The 16,429-nt window shown below is 37.4% G+C and overlaps 1 protein-coding gene and 1 long non-coding RNA gene across 2 annotated transcripts in view; one reads left to right on the top strand and one right to left on the bottom strand.

Annotated features, from left to right (window-relative positions):
* Nucleotides 1–16,429, top strand: part of gpc5a (glypican 5a) — a 200,628-nt gene that overhangs the window by 57,679 nt on the left and 126,520 nt on the right. The window lies entirely within an intron of this gene.
* On the bottom strand, nucleotides 9,727–15,233 carry LOC114481567 (uncharacterized). The gene is made up of 3 exons (XR_003676252.1): nucleotides 15,078–15,233; nucleotides 12,317–12,322; nucleotides 9,727–9,737 (listed from the first exon to the last, which is right to left on the bottom strand). It is a non-coding gene; the product is annotated as an uncharacterized LOC114481567 (long non-coding RNA).

Genomic DNA, 16,429 nt, shown 5'->3' with positions numbered 1-16,429 from the left:
TGCACAAAAAGACAACAGAAAGATACAAAAATACACATAATGACTCCAAAAAACATATATTACAGAAAAATACACCAAATGAAAAAAATATAAAAATGAGTTAATAAAACACATTTATCATGTGCAATATCCCATAGAATTAAACCAGGGAAATTGTACACACTATTTTACTTTGCATCCGAAAATATACCCCTTTTTAACGCTACAGAGTACAGAGTATGTACACCTCTTTGTACATCCAACTTTCAAACACATACTCATTTGGCCATAATTAACAACTCTACTTAAGCTCCCACTATATGAATACATACTTCCAACGGGCACTGTACTAGTAGATAAAAAAGATGCAATATTAGTTTAATAGATCAACTGCAACCTGTGTTTGTATGTACCATAATGTTTGCACATGTTTTTTTATGCATGCAAACCATTAGTAAATCAGACTCTGAATATTTCCCTGCTTGTAGCCATTTGATGTATGCTGTGGTCAAACATAAGTTTACTTAATAGTTGGAAAATGGTATTTACATTCTACTTTATGCCAAGATTCCCAAAGTCTGCCAAGAAAGTATCCCCCACACCATAACGCCATAACACCATCACCATCACCAACAGCCTGAAGCAATGCCACAAAGCCAGATGGATCAAAGCCTTCATGTTGTTCAAGACAAACTCTGACCCTTACCATCTGACTAGCACAGCAAGATTCGAGATCCATCACACAAGCCAACATTATTCCGATCTTCAATTATCCAATTTTGTTGAGCCGCCACTAACTGTAGCCTCAGGTCCACGTTGTTAGCTGACAAGCAGCCCCCACTGAGACATTCTGTTGCTGTGGCTTGTGTGTTTTCAGCATGATGTGCAGTCAGAGAAGGTCTCCTGTGCACTTTAGTTGTGACATACTTCTTCACATGTTCTCTTTTTTTTGATGGTTTTCTGTAAACAAAAAAAATGACAGTGTATATTCCATTAGATCAGCATTTTCTGACCGGCTCATCTGCTCCCAGAAACATTTGAAAGCAATACATAATGCATCATATGAATGTATTTTAGATGATAGGTCTAAAGCTGATAATTATAAAATATCTTTGGAATCATTTATATCAACTTCTGTTCTGTTTTTTTTGGTTTTTCTGAAGAGTGGTGAAAAAACATTCAAATTGAAATATAGAATATATAATTTTTTAAATATATATAAAACACACATTTATCATAACCATCAAAACATATCTAGATATTCATCCCACCATCTTCCAAAATGCTTGTTTCTGTTCAGGGTGGCAGGGGTCTGCTGGTGCCTTCCCCAGCTCACATTAGCGCTAGGCGGGGGTAGGGCTGGGCGATTTTGCCTAGCAGCAACTTCACAGTAGCTTAAAATTTCTGATTAAGAAATCAGATAACTACATATTTTATAACATATAACATTACAATTAAAAATAATAAACTCTTCCCTTAGCATCTCAGCATAGTGCGAATAAAAAATTGAACATGCCTGTGGCACACAACTCAAAGGGTAAACAATTGTAAACAAAGAGGGGGCTGGCTCACATCGGAATGCGAAAAAGTCCATCAAAAGAAAAAATAAAAGTAACAAAATAAATTAAAAAAAAAATATATATATATATTAAACTTGAATTTGGAAAATAAAAATTGTTTTTATCTATAAATACAATTAAATCGATTTTTTGTCCAGCCCTAGGCGTGGGGTACACCCTGGACAGAGCGGCAGTTCATCACAGGGCAAACAGACAGACACAAACAGACAGACAACCACTGACATTCCAATTTGCTCCTACGAGCAATCTGTAGACCTCAGAATTAATACGATTAATCATTTTTTGCTGGATTGAATGAGTGGTTAAAGCAAAGGTACATTAACTTGTTGGGCCTACAAATTAGTTCCAGCATATTTGTCTATATTACATTTATCTGTACGTGTGTGTTACTTTGTGTGTTTAACTGTGTGCATTCAGTGTGTTGACTGCAGTTGGGCCCAGCAGAGCTCTTTTTCCCCTCTCAGTCAGACAGGCTGAGCTGACCAGGGTCATTGCCTCCGGGGTATCTTGGAGAAATGCCTTTTGGCTGTGGGCGAGTAGAAATATGAAAGAGACCCTAAATCAAGACACAGAGCCCCATGAATCATGTCAGCAGCTGAGCAGAAGAAGAGGGATGAGACCATCTGTAGCAGCATATGAATGGCTAACTGACTTACAGGGCTGTTGACACAATCTGAAGAAGTGTGAAGATGTTTGGAAGATTAGCACCGCTGCTCACTGCATTCCCTGCAAACTACGTCCAATAAAAAATAGAGCAAACCCAAATACGCGGCACGCTCCATTTGTCACCTTGACGTTTTACACAATTGCTAGAAAAATCGTTTTCTATGTGTTATAAAACAAGATGAATTCTCATTACGATATATCTTTTATACCTCAACTTGAGATGTGTGAATTTTTTTTTCTTCCTGACAATAACTTAACCCTGGTTAAATAGCTTTGCATGGAAGGCCAAGGATACAGACGACGCTTCACAGAATATTCATTTTTTTCAATATGGCATCACAACTTGACAGTTGGAAACCTCCACTTTAAAGTAGATTTTTCTCCTCATTTAGATTCTTCTTTGAAACTGAAATGTTTCATCAGTTCTTTGACGTACTCGACTAACAGAAAACCACTTTGAAGTCCTCAATTTAGCATATTTGCTGCATAATACCAAAAAGTTGTCATAATCCAGTTTCCTGAAGTCTGATGTCGACTTGTTCAGTGACTTATTTTAATGCATTTGACACATTTTCTGGTGGCCTCCTGGTAATTTGTTTGCATTCCCATGGCAATATATTTTTAATGCTGGATGTTCTATTTGTCCTCTATGAGGGGGTCACCTTTATTTTTCATCGAGCTTCAGTTCCCGAACTAGTTTCATCCCTGGAGAGAATGGAGTTATCTGATATAATGTGATTTTTTTTTTTTTTTACTGATCTATTTAAGGTTGAAGAATGGAGGCTATTGTGTGATGCTGATGTCTCTGGAGGAGATGTTTCTTCTTGGAGAGAATGTTTGTCACTTCATGTATGTATACAGTGAAGCAAATCCTGGCATTAAGTGGCGGATGGCTGCCTCGGTGTGTTGGTGTTCATTGTTTTGTTCTTCGCACCAACTGCCAAGTATTCATTGTGCTGTTTTAAACGGCACTTGGTGAATGAAAAACCTTTCTGATTCTGATTAAAGTATCAGAGCCACATTCTGCTTTATAATTCAGAATTTAGTTGCCAGTTTGCATTCAAACTCACTTTATTGTTTTGACGTTTGAATTGCGCCGAACACTTCTTTGTCAAAAAAAAACAAACCAAGAAGCTTGTTTCAGGGATAAATGAGTCTGTTGAGAGTGCACTGACTCGTAAAGACAGCACCCAGCAGAGACTGATGACATGTTAAAAGCACTGTAACATGGCAGATTATAATAACACAAGAAGAAAGAAAACTACCCATTCTTACGGCCGACTCCTTTGCTCGTTATTTTAATATTTCCTTGAGTTGAATTAAGCCGTCAAACCAGTGGCCTGCTAAGTGCTATTTAACCGGGCAAGTGTTGCACTTTGGTTGTTGTAGTGTAATTCCAAATTTATGCAAATTGTACAATTGTTTTCCAGGGAAATTATATTGATCCTAACCGAGACAACTGAATAGTGTGTACAAACCCAAAGTTATACGGAAACACAGGTTGAATATACTATTTCTTAACTTTTATTTAGTCTTAAAGGTGCAGTCCGCAACTCTCAGATCCCTCTCTCCCCCTCCATCTCTGCTGCTCTCTTGCCCTGCCTCCAAACTTTCCAAAGTTCCTCCCTCAGAGGAGCTAACAAGCTAACGTTAGTCCGACAGCAACATCACAGTAATATAACATGCTCTGTTAAAAGCATATTACTGCAGAGCTTCTCTCTCTCTATGTGCACACACCTCAGCAGCAGCAGCAGCAGCAGCAACAACACAGTGTCACTTACAGCAGCCCAAACGGAGGCTGCTGTGCACAGACAAACAACACATGCACCACAGAGTTCTAGTGAAACAATTATAAATCAAACATAATGTAAATCAAGCAGCAGTAATTACCTTTCAAGCTGAAAAGTCACTAATTCCATCTTCTACTCCTCCAGACCATACACTGTAAAAAAGACGGCGCTCCAGCCTGGGCAGGGGCGGGGCCTGTGAGCAACAGCTGTCAGACAGCCCATCAAACACAATCCTGGCTCTGATTGGTTCTTTTTGCTCGGTCACGGTGCATTCTGGCAATCTGCCAAAGGCTGCAGGAGCAGCAGGGGGCGGGGCTCAATGAGCCTGTTTTCTTCACATAAACTACTAGTTTGATGTAAAGCAGTCCTTACATAGTGACTGCTTTAGCAAATATGACAAAAAGTCACTTTTATAAGAGTTGCAGACTGCACCTTTAACCTCTATTTAGCTTTTAACCTCATTAGTTTAACTATCACAATGTATTTCTTCATTTAAACATTAACATAACACCAAACTTATTTTGTGCACATAATTGCAGCTGGGAACTCAGTGAGTTTCATTAAACACATTTTTTAAACTCAAAGTGTTCAAAGAATATGTGGGTTTTACCTCAGAGAGGAAACATTGATGTTGAGCATCAAACTGAGACAAATTTGAAAGAAAGGCGTAATTGTGAGGGACCTCAGTGGAGTACAGCTGTAGCCTGAAGTGTCCTAAGAGGTGCCGGTAGTTAATATATTCTTTTACTGAACTCTGTCTTTGAAAAACCCACGTGTGCATAGACGCTGTGGAAAAGTAAACAAAGATAAGCCTCATAAAAGATATGAGACAAAGACTGTGTGATAAGTCAACTATAAAATTGACTGAATCTCTAAAACAAAATGTGTGCATTATCTGTCACTGTGCAGTGTTCCATGCACTGTGGTTTTTTTTTCTTTTTTCGTCTTGCCTTTTTAACACCAATTCTTTTTGTTTTCAACTTGGAAGTAAAGCAAAAGTTACATATACTACGGTTCTATAAATCCTTGATGAACGCCAGAGCAGAGTCAGTCATTCAGAATCATTTTGTCTTTGTGAGTAGATTCTAAAGAGACATTGCCTTGAACTAAGCCGGAAGTTATAGACTTCGTCCCACGTGATTTTGATGGTACAATACTCAACCTGCGCATACGTGAGACAATGCTATTCAGTGGTTGAAGCCACGTCTCTTGCGGTCAGAGAGGATTAAATGGATCTCATGCAGTAAATACTGTTGTGCATGTTTTAAATCAGAGCTGTGACAGTGAATAAAAGCCTATGTAAACTTTGGTTCCATTGCAGCTGGAAGGGCTTTGATGGATGGATATGAACCATCTGTTTGAGCTTGAAAAAGCAATCTCTATTCAAACCCTGTGTAGAGTGTTTGAATTATAGGTCAGTAGTGGCAAAATTGACTTACGGGAAAGCAAAAGTAAGTATCGAACATAAAGATCTTTCAACGAATTAATAATTTGTGACAGTTTTTGAAGCATGTCTTGTAGAAGTCAGTTACTCATCCTTTAGAAAACCTGTTCAAATCCATACAGAAACTTGAACAATAATGTCCAATTTCACATTTTAAAACTATATATACATATATTTCTAATATACTACTACCTAATAGTATTAAATCAAAAGCAGGTAAATAATTACCATATGATTACTACATAACCCTAAGTCCTCCATACTCCTGAATGGCATTGCTGCCAATCCTTCCAAGGACCAAGGATCTTCTCTCACTGCAGAGTATAGGGTTTGTTGTTGTTTGTCCACCAACATGCAGTGCTCCACTCCTCCTCAGATAAATCCAATAATAAATCTTCATTCCAAGCTTTGAGTCGACCATATGAATCTTCTGAATCATTACCCATCATATTGCACCTTTCTGTTAACTATCTTTTGTCATCATTTCCTCTAAGTTTGATTGAGTAGGTTTCGTGAGGACATTATTCTGGGTTTTCTGTATGAAACTTTGCAGTTGAAGATATTTAAATAAATGTTTTTTATCGATATGAAATGTATCTTGCAACTCCTGAAAGCACATTAGTGTGTCACGGTTGGGTAGTTAGAAATCTTGAATAATTCTCAACCCTTTGGCTTTCCATATACGAAATACTGCATCAGCTCTACCAGATACGAAAAATGGTTGCCCCATATTGGACTGAATTGGGATACACCATTTTGTTTTTTAAGTATTTTCACATCTATTCATACTCTGATCATATATTTAAGTATTGGATTTTTTGTCTGTTTTAATAATTTTGTAACTGTGTTGGAGTACGTGTACAAATGGAGTTTTAAATGTAACCCTTGACTTTCCATATCCACACAATGTGGAGAATGATTTGTGTAATAGAACATCAAAGACCTCAACTGTGTAGCCCAGTAATATAGTTGGAGATTTGGGCATTTTAGACCTCCTCGTTCATATGAAAGGTAGCGCAAAGACAGGCGTTACCTTTTATTATTCCATATAAATGTTATAAACAGCTTTTTTATTTGGGGAAAAAAGTTTAGAGAAAGCAGTAAGGGAATGTTTTGGAACAAATAGAGTATCTTTGGTAACACATTACGTTTCAATATATTGACTATTCTGATCGTAGAGGCATCCATCTTTCAATTGAATTAGTTTAGTCTTTCTTCATGAGATCATCGTTTATTTCAACTATTTCTTTCAAATCTAACACAATTTGAATTCCCAGGTACTCAAACTGTGAAATTACAGTAAATTAAATTGCAGTACCTCACGAGGTGGATTGGCTCTCTCATTGTATTTAATAACAGGATTGAAGACTTGGTTCTGCTAATTTTGTAACCAGATATTTTACTAAAGGACTTTATTATTTCCAGAATTATTGGTATTGACTTACATACATTTTTCAAAAATAAAATTATATCATCCGCGAACCGCTACATTTTATGACTTGTCTAGTCCAACCCAGACGCCACTAAGTTGAGTGTGAGAACGCAAAGCAATAGCAAATGGTTTGATTGCTAATGTGAACATCGTTGTCTAGAGGCTCTGCTAATCTTAACTGATTCAGAAATATTTTTATTTGTCTATAATTTCAGCAGTCGGATTCTTATATACGGTAGTATCTTGACATGTTTCAAAAAGGTTGCCCCACAGCCACATTTTTCTAGAACCTGAAAAACGGTATAGCCATTCCACTCTATCAAAGGCCTTTTTGGCATCTATTGATAGAAGAGCAATGTCAGGTACATTATTATTATAATGAATTATATTGAACAATCTCCTTACATTGTAAAAGCCCTGCCTACTCATTATAAATCCATTCTTATCCCGGTCAATCATGTGTGGTAGAATATTTTGTAGTCGCCTTGACAACACTTTAGTAATTATTTTTATATCAGAATTCAATAGGCTAATGGGCCTGAAACTGTCACATTTATTCATGAGCAATAATTGCTGTAGTTATTGTAGAAGGGAGGCATTCAGACTGAAAAACTTCTGTAATCATTTCCAATAGAAGGCCCACTAATTTATCTTTACATTTCTTATATAGATCAGTGGGGAGCCCTTCTGGCCCTGCTCCTTTCTCAGGCTTCATATTATCAATGGCTTGTCCTATTTCTTCTTTGGTCATGTCTAAGTTTAGATCATTTTCATTTTCCTTTGAGATATCAAATTTATTCAGAAATATATTTATTTCTTCTGATTGTACAGTGGTTTGTGCTTTATACAGCTCTTCATAATATTTTTTTTAAAGGCCATATTAATCTCCTGTGGATCTAACAGGTGACAATGATTAGTAACGTTTGGGTTTAGAAAGGTAATAGATTACTTTACTTCCTCTAAAACGTACTGGAGTACAAGTAAAATTACTGATTTAGAAATATACTCAAAAAAGTGCAAGTAACCATAAAAGCAACTCAGTTACAGTAACGTGAGTACTTGTAATCCATTACTTCACCTCTGGTGTGTGCGTGGGTGAATGAGCTGATATTGTTAATAGTATGTTATATCAATCAAGTCCATTAAAGGTGCAGTCTGCAACTCTTATAAATGTGACTTTTTGTCATATTTGCTAAAGCTGTCACTATGTAAGGACAGTTTTACATCAAACTAGTAGTTTGTGTGAAAAAAAACAGACTCATTGAGTCCCCCCTGCTGCTCCTGCAGCCTTTGACAGATTGCCAGAATGCACCGTGACCGAGCAAAAAGCACCAATCAGAGCCAGGATTGTGTTTGATGGGCTGTCTGACAGCTGTTGCTCACAGGCCCCATCCAGTGTATGGTCTGGAGGAGTAGAAGAAAGGTAATTACTGCTGCTTGATTTACATTATGCTTGATTTGTAATTGTTTCACTAGAAATCTGTGGTTCATGTGTGCGCAGCAGCCTTTGTGTGGCTGCTGTAAGTGACACTGAGTTGTTGCTGCTGCTGAGGTGTGTGCACATAGAGAGAGAGAAGCACTGCAGGAATATGCTTTTAACAGAGCATGTTATATTACTGTGATGTTGCTGTCGGACTAACGTTAGCTTGTTAGCTCCTCTGAGGGAGGGACTTTGGAATGTTTGGAGGCAGGGCAAGAGAGCAGCGGCGAGGGAGGGACAGAGAGGGATCTGAAAGTTGCGGACTGCACCTTTAAGATGAAATGAGGGTTAGCTGCAAAGAGAACATTTTGTAATGTAATAATTGGTTGAACACACCCAACTCGTTGGTTGTTAAAATACTGCGTAATGTAGTACTTAATATTTCAGCCAGTTTTAATGTTACCTTGACTCACATATTGCGAGCTCTGCAGCCCTGCACTGATGATTGTCATTCTTTTATTAGTCGGTCATATACTTCCTAATAATAGGACTTGAACAGAGCTTTCATCTTCCTGACTGATGTCTTGCAGGCTCGGACCATTCAAAGGCTCGCGGATGTTTATAAGCTGCACTGTCATCAACAGCAGCTTTTTCTTTAGCCTGTTGGCAGCTATTACACAGAGTGAAAAGAGGAATGGAGCTGAGAGCAAACATCCACAAACAGTGCCACAGGGGTGATTAGGCTGTTGGTATTTCATTCCCCTTTTGCCAAAGTGTTGTTTACTTCTGCACATTCACAGGCTTTTTCTCAGAGGTGTATAGAGGCAGTGTGGTGAGCTCCACATACCAAGGCTGGAGAGGCAGCAGATGTGGCCACTTGTTTTAGTCAGCCAAGGTAAAAAAGGAGATTTTCAGATAAATGCTGAGAAATACTCCAATTTAGAGTTTGGAACAGAGTCTCACTGGAATGCTGAACGAGTGTTTAGCTTCATTCAGTTTGACAATGACTCCTTCCTCAGCTTTTTGCACAAAACAAGAGGTTCAGATTTTTACTCTTTATGGTTGGAAAGTCTTTTCACGACCATTGTGTGCACAAAATAAAGTCCACAAAAAACTAATGAAGCTCCTGCTGTTTTCGTGAGAGAAAGATAAAGTTTCACGACATTAGAGTGTAGTCATCCAATATCCCTTCAAACCCATCTTCCATTCGAGCAATTAGAATTTATTTGGTAGGTTTCAGAGTTCTTGCTTGTTTTTAACTCGTCATTTTTAAAATTTGATTTCAGTCCACCGTCTCTTGAGGTGAAATAGGTTGCACACCTTTTGATCAAGTATTGGATTTCTTCTATCCTTAGGACTAAAGATGGTACTTGAATAGATTAAACATGAGCCAGCGAATTTGATTTCTCTCAGTTAATGATTTTAACTCTCATACATTTTCAAAAAGTATTCCTATGACAACCCACTGGATCCACCTTGCATTTTCAGCTTTAGTTTCTTTCTTTCTTCACTTTTAATTTGAAAAGTGTGTGTGTGTGCTTTACAAAAGCCAAGATCAAAGTCATCAACATCAGCGTCTTGCCAACTGTGGTGAAAGCAAAAACTGCTTGAAGAGTAACTAAACCCCAAAACCACTTTTTTTCTACTGAATAAAAATGTATGAAGTAGTGCTGTTGATTGATCCTTGTCCAACTCTTCAATTATACCAATCTCGACAAACTCCGCCTCACCCACTCTATACCGATCTGCAACTTCTGTTTTGTCCAACACCTTAAGTACATTGCTCATATAACTAGACTTCCTAACTCAGCCCTGCAAAAACAAATTCTGTTCTGTTCTAATAATAAACCGTATACCTGTGATATATGGAAAAACTACGATAAACTTACAGGCCTTTCTTCTATTCAACTCCAACGGGAAATGCAAGAGAAGTCAAGGTTCCTGCCTCTGGTGGAGCAAATTCTTGGCACCCAACCCGCTGGAGCAATGGAAGGGGAAAATTGATGATGACTCAACATTTTAGTCAAAATATTTCAAATTGGCATATTTTGTTGTAAAATGTAAGAGTGACTGCCCTCAATGGGTTGAAACCCTGATATTACAGTACATTTTTGCTGTTGGCTGAGAACAACAAGATCATTTGATGTTTTGTGACCATCTTGTGTCACAAACAAGCACTGTTAGCCCCGCCCCTTTTATAAAAACTAGCACCTGTGGGCTCTGCAATCTGTGGTGAGTAGGTTGGATTGAGAGAAGAGTGAATAGAGAGGTACAAAGAGTAATGAGTAGCTAGGTAACAGCATAGATTGTTCAGTGGAGATTTTATAGTATAGACTGGGCGTGTCTTAAATGCTCCAGAAGCCCCGCCCATAATCGAGGCATTTTTTAATTTTCTCTCCTAGTGGCAGGTCAGTAGAAAGCAAGAGTTTAGTTATTCTTTAAGTTGAAGATTCCTGCCATTTTTTTTAAATGTTTTTTTAATTGTTTGTTGGTTAATAACTGGTCAGGATAATACTGGAAGTATATCAAACTGCCGAAAGTGTTTCTACCAAACAGCTTCTGTAAATTATGAGAAGTTACAATAGATGTGAGATGGATAGAAGAAGGTAGTTATTCAGAATGTTTTACTGTACTATATCGTCATATTTGACTGTATTTCAGCATTTCTGTCATCACAGCTACAAATAGCCTTTCATGTATTCATCCTAATAGGTAGAAAATCATAGAAAATATATATAAATACATTTTTAAGTTTATTTTTTTCAGTAAACACTGAAGTGTGGGATTTTAAAAGCACAGTTCTGTCAGAGCTCACACTGATGTGTTTTAAATTGCAGCAGAAAAATTGTGCTCCATCCTTTGAAAACACAACGCTGACTATTTACTGACAGTGTGAGCTGCTGCACGGCTAAACATAGCATGTGAAGATTCAATCCATGTGAGCCAACATCAGTGTGCTGCCAGATGCTTCTTCAAGTTTTATTACAATATTTCTTCATGCTCCTCCACTTGGCTGGAGAGACAGACTCCTTGTTATGAAACGGTGCTACTGCGAGAGGACATGTGCAATCATTGTTCAAGTGTTTGCTTTCAACCTGACACCGTCTGTGGCTTCACTGTTTGATACCAGCCCGACAAAACAGCGGCTCGCTCGAGGCGGGAGGATTTGTTTATGCATGTAAACAGGATTTTTTTTTTTTTTTTTTTAACGAGTTCATCCTCCATGTTCTGCTCCTCTGAGGGGCGGATTCACTAAGATTTGAAATAAAGGGTGGTAAACCAGGTGCGTCCCTAATTCCTTTGGTGGCTCGTATAGACGTGATGGAGACCGCCCTACAGTATTTAAATGAACATTTTGCTCGTTCAATGAGGAGAGATGAGTGCACAGAAGCACAAAATGACATTTGAAGAAGTTCAGTTGGAGGCTGGTGGACTTCTCTGTCTGCTGCACAAACGTTTAATAATGTAGAAAACAAAATAAACAAATAAAAATGTTTTCTTGTTTTTTTAAAAAAAATACTTTAAAACCTAACCTAAAACCTATATTATCCCCCCTAACTTAATGTGGGTGCTCCGCTAGGTCCTGTTACTTCGCTCTTAAAACAGGAGGATTTGGGCAGAAACCATCCTATTGATCTGTTGATGCCATTAATCTGAGTTGATGCAGCAACAGAGTCTGTCAGTCAATCAATCAGCACCATTTGAAGATGATCTACTGAGCATCATCCAGCACTGAGTAGCTGCTGAGTAGTCACGCACACTCTCATTTGTTCATATTGTGCCATCGCTGCATAAATTACGCGTGCTGCTCAGCTGATTCTGGCCTGACGCTCCTGCCATCAACGCAACACGAGAGTTTTACGGTCAAAACATGGAGAGAAAGACACAGGGGCTCATTGGAACGATGCGTCCGGAGCGACAGTCATGGATCTCCGCATCCTCTGGATTTCCGCATCCTCTCTGCACCGCAGCCACTGGACTCCACACACGCCGCCACGGGTGCACATCCAGCTTTTTCTCTTTCTCACACACACACTTTACTTTGCATTTTCTTATTCAGTGGATGTTAATATGGACTATTGTTTAAATGTCAGTCGTACTATTTTCTGGTTTTATTTGTATTTCCTCCTCCCATTTTTTTGCGTCTCCCCTTATGAGATCCGCCTACTTTACATATTCATCAGAGGTAAATGGGCTAAAAGGATTGAGGTCGCATTGTGGCACGCTGAAAATGCGCAGTCTTGATTCTCTGGGGTTTGTAACCCTTATTTGTGCGTGGAGTGACGTTTGCACACGTTTTAATACCCCTAAACCTTTAGTAAATCCACCCCTGAGTGTCTTGGAAGCAGGTGTTGAAATGGGTTGATGGAGATTCCAGGTGCCACAGTGGGGTGGCAGTCGCTGCAGTGGTATTTGTCATTGTGTCCTTGGGCAAGGCACTTCACCTACATTGCCTAGTATGAACGTAGTGTGTGAGTGATTGTTGGTGGTGGTCAGAGGGTCCGATGGCGCACTGTGGCAGCCTCGCTTCCGTCAGTCTGCCCCAGGGCAGCTGTGGCTACAACAGTAGTTTGCCACCACTAAGTGTGGAGTGAAAGAATAATGCCTTAATTCTGTAAAGTGACTTTGAGTGTCTATGATAAAGCGCTATATAAAATTGATGCATTATTATTATTATTATTATCTCAAAGACGACTAACACTGAAGTTTCTTGCCTAAGGGGGAAATTATTTCATCAGAACGATTAGGGCTGCTCGATTAGAGAAAAAAATATAATCAACAATTATTTGTCAACCAAAAAGTTATTTATTTATTTTTTGTACAAAACAATGGTAAATATATTTTTTTAACAGCCATAAAATCTTTCAAACACTGAAATCAAGTATGTTCACTTTTGAACAAAAAATGTGTCTTTGCTCTAGGTCTTCATCCTCAAACCCAAAGTGTTCCCATATAAGATAACTAGATGTTGTTTGTTTACCAAGCATTTACTTATAGGCTAGCTTTAGCTTTAGCTTTGAGGGGGGCGGGGCGGAGGAGCCTGATTTCAAAAACTCAAAGTTAGTATTAATAATTGGTGTGTGCCAAGCTTTATTCTTTGTAGGTGTCCAAAATTGTGGAAGTTTGCTTTATTTAGCAAATGAAACATATGTAAAATAATAATAATTTTTTCTTTAATAATCGTTTTTTTTAAATTATATTATTTTTGAAATTATTGGGTGTAATAATTAAAATCGTAATTGAATTTTGATTAATTGCACAGCCTTAAGAAGGATGAATTAGACTGACCTGAAACAAAAAAAAAAATGGACATTTCAGTCCTGGGAGTAGAATTATTTGTGTTCTATGCTTGAATAAAATATTCTGACTGAGTAATAAAATATTAAACCACTGTATGGAAATACACGCAGACATTATATTCTGTTAGCCTGTTGATCGCCTAAAAAAAAAACATGCAACATCTGATGAGCTTCTTATTTCTTTTTGCTCTGTTCTTACAACATCTGTTTTATCATGATCATTACTGCCCTGATGGTGCAATAATGTCTTTAGAATCTTCCTTTTTTTTGGTTACCATCTGCTTTTGAGAGGCTATTGAATCTCATAGATTGCCAAGTTTCCCATTTGTTCCCATTACTTCCCATAAAAAAATCAAATATTTAGGAGGTGCTATAAAAATTCCCACGCTGTTTGAGGACTTCTGATATCAATTTGACATTAGCTGCCTGTGTGATGCAGTTAGCTTAGAGCCATTTTGATTCAGAGGGAAATAGACAGGCTTACAACAACAGAATGTTTATGTGAGATTAGTGCCGCTTCATCTCACCATATGTTGATACTCATTCATATATTTATATTTAAATTAAACAAAAGGAAGCTGTTTAAATGTATTTGCTGATGATATGTTGTCTGCCTTGTGCAAACACGATTAGGTCACTACTCATTTTGCAGCTGATGGACCTTAGCGGCGTTTTGCAGCACATATTTGAAATAACGATGGCTCATTGTTTGTCCTTGACTGTAAGTATTGCCATCATAGGATGATTAAAGTTGTGTACTGACACGACCTCTGTTGTATCAAACTGTTCTCCCAGCTGTGCTCCTCTCATGTGGGGATCTTGGGACTGTTTGTCATTTTGAATGGAGGTCATAAATTTCCCTCAGCCGTGGGTTCTTTAAAGAGATGAATGAGTCAACAAACACCAAGTGATATTAGTGCTTTACCCCAGTTGTTACATTATTGGTAAACTGATAAAGTGGGTGCAGAAACCTTGTGATTGACACATTGAAACATTCAGACTTCTTTTACAAACACTTTTTTGAGGAAGTACTGTAATGTTTTTGCCCCCTTTTTATAATAATCGTGGCCAAAAATCATTTTACTTGTGAACAGTTTCCCTCAAAAAAAGTCATAAAAACCATTGTTTCTTACCTCAAACCAGGGTTGGGGTCAGTCATAATTGTAATTGTGTATATGGTAATTAATTACAATTTTGGCATAATTATAGTTGTAATTGTAATTTCAAAAATCGGTTGCTATCTTAATCGTACTTAAATTGTAATTGAGTATAAATAATTGGCTTTGTAATTGTAATTGCCATGAAAATTCTTTAAGAATTGTGATTTATAATTTAACGCAAAACTGGGGAATCATGTCACAGTTCTATATGTACAGTTCTACCGATATATAGGTAACAATTATTAAAATATTAAGCTTTCCCACATTTTACCTAAAAAAAAAAGATAAAAAGAAATGGAAATCAACTGGTATACTGTACTGACACAAAAAAGGCTGAGACACCCACACCAAAAATATTAAAACCTATATTTTCATTGATTAGAAAGCCTAACAAAGTAAACAATAGATCAGAAAGAAATTACATGATAGATACCAGTGTTTGTTTTTAGTGTATTTTACAATTGATTTGGGACCTGTTCTCTTAAGAGACACTAACTTCATTTTTATATGGAGTTTTTTTCAGGCTCAGTAATTGTATTTAATTGAACCAAAGTAATTGAGAATGTAATTGTAAAAATTGTAATGTTTCAATTAATTGATTAATTGTAATTGAAAAAATGCAGGTTACTGTAATTAGTAATTGTATTGTAATTGAACATCAGTTATTGAAAACGTAATTGTAACTGTAAAATGTAATTGACCCCAACCCTGCCTCAATCCCAAGAGGAAGTTCTTTGTTACTTGTATGTAAGATGTCACATTTCAGTTATTTTCTTGTGAAATATTCCCCAAAATTGAGAAATGCTAACAAATAAAATCTGAAATTCATTATATTGGACTTCTCAAACAAGATGTTTTTCTGTTTAAAACTGAAAAGGTGTAATTTCATGATAATAAGAGACTTTCCTGAGTTTAGTTTGAATTAAAGAAATCTTTTATTGAGAGATAATGTTCAAGTGCCTAGAGCGGGTTCAAAAACTTCAAATCTCATTCTAGGGACTCTGATTATTGAAACCAACATCACTTCTGTTAAAGCCTTAAATTAAAGACATCATAAACAGTTTTTGAAGCAACTGTGTTGCATTTTTACTCCGACCACATCACTGTTACTTTCCCCAGTCTGCATTTACCTTAAATTGTGAGATCTCATGTGAGTAGATCTCACACAGGGATCCATCCATCTTACTTGGCCTTTTTATTAAAATCTGTGTTGCGGGGTACTGGAACCTATCCCAGATAACAGCAGGCTTAATGACAGGGTACAAACCAGACAAGTGTCCACTTTATCACAGGACCTTCATACACTGACAGACGATCTCAGGCACCAACACACACATTCATCTTCTGGAGTGCGTGAGAAACTATAGATCTTTAAGTTTAGAAGCTGCGTCCATGGGGCCCTAACCCCAGCATAATGTTTATCTAATATTATAAACATAAATGCCTCTGCTTTGTTTTTAATGTATACAGTTGTATTCCCGTGGCTGAAAATATGGTGAACTCCCTTGATTGTGGAAAAAATAAAAGTATTAAGTCAAAACAATTTGCCTTCATGATTTTACTTCAATTTCTTGCAAAAGAAATAAACAAAGTTCAGTTACAATCGTAAAATGCCCACTGAGGGATTCAAACCCTTTCAAATAAATGTTTTTTTTTTT

This window comes from Gouania willdenowi, chromosome 3 (genome assembly GCF_900634775.1).
Source record: "Gouania willdenowi chromosome 3, fGouWil2.1, whole genome shotgun sequence".
Taxonomy (NCBI): Eukaryota; Metazoa; Chordata; class Actinopteri; order Blenniiformes; family Gobiesocidae; genus Gouania; species Gouania willdenowi.
The sequence above is the reverse complement of the archived record's forward strand: the minus strand, read 5'-3'. Positions and strand labels throughout refer to the sequence as shown.